Source organism: Octodon degus, unplaced genomic scaffold, assembly GCF_000260255.1.
Source record: "Octodon degus isolate 3935 unplaced genomic scaffold, OctDeg1.0 scaffold00159, whole genome shotgun sequence".
Lineage (NCBI taxonomy): Eukaryota > Metazoa > Chordata > Mammalia > Rodentia > Octodontidae > Octodon > Octodon degus.
This window is the reverse complement of record NW_004524735.1, coordinates 5,565,767-5,570,819: the sequence shown is the minus strand read 5'-3', so window position 1 is coordinate 5,570,819 and position 5,053 is coordinate 5,565,767. Positions and strand designations below refer to the sequence as shown.

The 5,053-nt window shown below is 43.7% G+C and overlaps 1 pseudogene; it reads right to left on the bottom strand.

The window, feature by feature from the left end:
• Window positions 1–2,059: 2,059 nt before the first annotated feature.
• Window positions 2,060–4,484, bottom strand: LOC101582132 (annotated as a pseudogene).
• Between the last annotated feature and the right edge of the window lie 569 nt (window positions 4,485–5,053).

Genomic DNA, 5,053 nt, shown 5'->3' with positions numbered 1-5,053 from the left:
GTCATCACACCCAGCGTATGAATGAACCCTTCCGACTTGAGATTCCGGAGTTCAGTGGCAGCTGGGGATTGAAATGAGACTTTTTACCCAGCTCTCCTGCCCCTTGATCTGATCTTTTCAGTCTGTTAATGATCATTGGGGTGTGGCATTTGCAGAAAAGTTGAGTACAATGTAGGGGGTCCCTAGTGTCCCACGGGGGGGGGTTGGCATGTGGGTGCAAATAATCCTCTTTTAATTTCAGTCTAAACATGGCTCTAAAGCAAGAGGTGTGTGCAGGAGAAATTCCAGGAGGCGCTGGCCTGAGTGTGTGTGCGCCTATGTGCATGTGGGGTGTGGTGGTGGCGGTGGGGTACACTTTGTTACTTTCAACCTATCAAAGCACAGACTGAAACTTCATTTCGCTTTTTAATAAGCACCTCTACACTGTAAGGAGTGGTCGTAATTTCTCCTTAGCAGCACCTAAATAAGCGCGTCCAGATCCTTATAGTAACCGCTTCCTCTTGAGGTAATAGTGGGCCTACAGAACAGCTGCCAAGAGCTTAGTCTCCTATAGCACAGCCAACTCCCTTAGATCTGGCCCCGTCTAGGAGGCTGGGATGCCTACTGTGGCTGAAGAAATGATGTGGATGCAAATGGAGATTGCTGATATTCCCCACAGCCAGCTAGCTCCTCACTGAGGTCTAGCCTGTTTTCATCTATTGTCCCTTTTCTGTTCCAAGATCTGGGCAGGATACCACATTGCTTCAAAGGGGCCCATTGTTGCATCAACAGCAAGTCATTTTTTTTCTTTTAAAGTAAAACCATTGTTTTGGTTGCTTTTCTTTCATTGCTGAGACAAAATACCCGACACCCAGAATGAAAGAAGGAAAAGTTTCTTTAGCTCACAGTTAGTGGAAGTTTCAGTCCGTACTCAGCTGGCTCCAAGGCAGAGGGCAGCAGTTCATGGGGGCAGAAGACAGCAAAAGCAACGAGAATCAAAGGAGAGGGAGAGAAAGCCTCCATCCCTCCCTTACACTGTGTGCAGGCTACTGGCTCTGGGCCGGCTGTACACTCACATCCATAATCTCAGCATTGGACCATGAATCAACCACAAACTCTGGAAGCCCCAACCCCAGGACTGCATGAGGCTTTCGGGGTACATCTAGAAACAAAGTATAACCACCATGATCTTAAAATTAGGGAAACTTTTTGCTTTTGCTTGATATAAAGTCGCAGGCCTATTCAGGTTGCTTCAGAAAGACAGTCACTAAATTCAGGTGACACTGTCTTTTCAAATCCAGCTCGTGTCACTCCAGCTTTTTACAGAAGAGAGTAAATCAATGATGAAAAGTGTCCCTTGTGGAGCCAGAAGTTGGTGGACAGGTGGGGCGCAGGACAGAAATGGGGGCTTTGCAATCCCTCTGCTATTGGGAGAAAGAAAACATGCTCCAAGCCTCTCCTCTGGATAGCAAGGAGGAAGTCACAGCCTCAGTCTGCTGTTTTGTCACATGCAGGTATTGACACCTCCATGCAGGCTTATAATCCGGGCAAGATTCAAAAGAAATTAAAACTTTAGTCAACATGTGTGTAGCACATTAGGATGGAATTAGTAGCAAATATTGTTATTGTTCTCTTTTCCTTTTGTGTTTTTTTGCAGTTCACTCTGGCCCAAAGTCTTTATTAGTCAGCATCAATAGATTCTCCTGAGGATGAGGATACAGAAAAATCTCTGAACAGTAAAGCAGATATTGAGAAATTAGCCTCCTGGATTTGGTCTATACTTATATGTAGAGAGAGTGTTATAACATGGGGTAATGTTATAAAATCCAGACCTTCAAAAAAAAAATCCAGGCATTCAAATTAGTAGTACAACAATGAAAAGAAATTGATTTTGCAGGGAAAGACATTAAGCTGCTTAACTTATATCTGACAATTGTTTATAAATTATGAAATAAGGTGATGTTTTAGGAAACTCTAGTAAGACAGTTGATACCTACTGCAATTAAACTGTAAGACAAAAGTTACACTGACATTCTAGAGGTTACAAACAAGAGAACCCAGGTTTTTCCAAATCTTGCTATCAATTGTCTTCACAAATTTCATTCTTCTGATACACTTTTCTAAACTCTCCCCCAAGCATATCAACATCATCTTCTGTTTCAAATATCCGTTTAGGGATATATCCTAATAATTTTGTAGCCTGTTCTTTAGTAAGTTTTAGCCTTTCTTCTTTTTTATTTTTCCTGTATTTTAGGGAAAGGTCTACAGGGTGTTCAAGGTCTCACTACTAGATCTGACTCGTAGTGATCCGCCTGTTTACAGCCTCCCAAGAGCTGGGATTACAGGCTTGTGCCACCACACCCAGTCTTGGTCTTCATCTCAGCGTGCCCCAGGGACGAACCCCTGGCCCCTGCGCCTGCTTGCAGGTGCTTCAGTCCACTGAGCTATGTGGCCAGCTCAAGCCTTTCTTCTCCAGTAATTGCACTGATACACGCTTGTCTCTTTTGGGGCAACTGCCATTCTTCCAGTTCACATTGCTTGTCTGCAAGGAGCTGGCTATGATGCTCTTCAATAGGTTTTTCCACAGCTCTTCTGTGTTCCAGAAGTTTTAATTTCTTTTGAATCTTGCCCGGATTATAAACCTGCATGGAGGTGTCAATACCTGCATGTGACGTAACAGCAGACTGAGGCTGTGACTTCCTCCCTGCTATCCACAGGAGAGGTCGGAGCACGTTTTCTTTCTCCCAATAGCAGAGGGACTGCAAAGCCCCCATCTCTGTCCTGCTCCCCACCTGTCCGCCAACTTCTGGCTCCACAAGGGACACTTTTCCTAGTTGATTTACTCTCCTCTGCTTCATTCCTTGTTTCTGCGCATTCCTTGTTCTATCCGATCATCTTCAGCAAGTTCAGCATAGTTTTTCTAGAGATTTCCTTCTTCCTTTGCAGCGTGTTGTATTAGTTCTTTCTTTCTTTTTACATTTATTGTGTGTGTGTGTGTGTGTGTGTGTGTGTGTGTGTGTGGCCAGCTCAGCCCACCAGGGGGGCGGGGCTGGCTGGCATGTGGTGCTGGAGGATTGAACCGCGGTCCCTGTGTTTTGCTAAGCTTGTTCTAAGTAGGTGCTTTAGACCACTGAGCCATCTCACCAGCCCCTGTATTAGTTCTTTCAAGGCCATTTGTTCCTCAAAATCTTGCTTCATCTCATTTTGTTTTCTCAATTTCTCTTCTGCTTCTTTCATTTTCCTCTTATAAATTTCAGCTGCTTCTTCCTGGTATGATTCTTGTTGCACTTTTTCAAATCTTCACGCTGTTGCAGCATTTCTTCCAATTTCTGAATCAGCATGTTTTGAAGCTGCAGCCTTTTCTTGAAGTTTTTCCATCCTTTCTTCTCTTTGCTACTGCATGTTGGCCAACTCTAGGATTTTTCCTGTTTTCCTCTCCACCTCCTCATTTTTTTTCTTTCTCCACAGAGCCTGCTGTTTCTGAAACTCTTAAATATACTTCCGAGTTGCGTTCATTTTTTCTAACTTTTCTTGTCTTTCCAATGGAGCTTCTTCATATATTTTCCTAACAATTTCATCGATCATGAATTTTTCCTTTAGCAACTGCTCATAAGCTTCCTGCTTTCTTTTTTCTTGGTCTTCAAGTCATTTCTCTAAGACAAGAGAGCCCTGTGCTTTCTCTTTGTTTCGTGCATCTTCTACAGCATCTTCCTCCTTCATTACTCTCTCATGCTCTTCCATCATGGTTTTGGCTACTGCATCACATTTCGTTTGCACGTGTTTACTGGTGTCCTTCTCAGCAATCTGGGCTGCCTGCACCTTATTCACATAAGCCACTCTTAATTTCGTCTCCAATTCTCTGGGTTCAATACTGTTTCACTTGTTGCCTCATCTTCTTGTCTTTCAGACTTTCATGTTTTATTTTTATTTTATTTTATCTGTTTATTTTTATATTTTAGGGAAGGGTCTACAGGGTGTTCAGTGTCTCACTACTAGATCGGACTCGTAGTGATCTGCCTGTTTACAGCCTCCCAAGAGCTGGGATTACTGGCATGTGGCACCATGCCCAGTCTCAATTGCCATTTTAGCATGCCCTGGGGGCAGGGGTGGGGAGTGGGGGCTGGCACAGCAGGCCCAGGGATTGAACCCCCTGCCTCTGCGCCTGTTTGCAGACACTTTAATCCTCTGAGTTGTTGGGCCAGCCCTCATGTTTTAATTTTGACAATTACATAGGCAATTTTTTTCTTGTTCAAGCTGGCCTTCCCTTAATCTCTTTTCTTCTGCTTTTTGGGTGGCTTCTTCCATATCCAACTCAAACTGCTCATCCTGTAATAACCTGAGAAATCTCTTGTGCTCAACATGACTGTCGTTTTCATTCTGCACAATTTGATTCCTGACATGACTATTTTTTTGAGTGCTTCAACATGCGATTTTTTGCAGTAGTTTTTATCTACTAATTTTTGATGCCTTCCAGTCAAGTTCAAAATTCTCTGTTTGGAAGCCATCCTCGCTGATGAAAAATCAGGTTTTGAAGCAACCAACTTCTACTGCAGTAGCTGTCTGTTATTGTTTTCTATTTAAGGGAAGAAAACATGTTTTGGAAATGTCTCTGTTAGTACCTGCATGTGTCCGTGTACTGGACTTCAATAAAAACACCCATAGCGCCCTTATCCAGAGGTATCTCTCAGCAGCATCCTTTCCTCTGTTTCTTTTGTCTTTTTTTTTTTTTAGCGGAACTGGGGACTGAACTCAGGCCCTTGCGCTTGCCAGGGAAGCGCTTATTCCACTGAGCCATCTCCCCAGCACCTGTTTCTTTTGTCTTGAAACAATATATTTCCCTTACACCCCCTCCTCCAAGGCTTTAGCAAATTTCTCCCTGAAGTCTTCCTTGAAGTTGCTGAGGCCCGGTGGACTTTGGAGCCAGCAAAACCCAGCAAGGTCTTAGAATCTGTGTGCTCACCTGCGGGACGAATTTAAAATATTCACAGTGTGGCTGTAAAGGAGTAATGTCTGGGAGACATTACCAACCATGGAGATATTCCGTCTGCCCCATGGTGTGTTTCTCAACCTGATA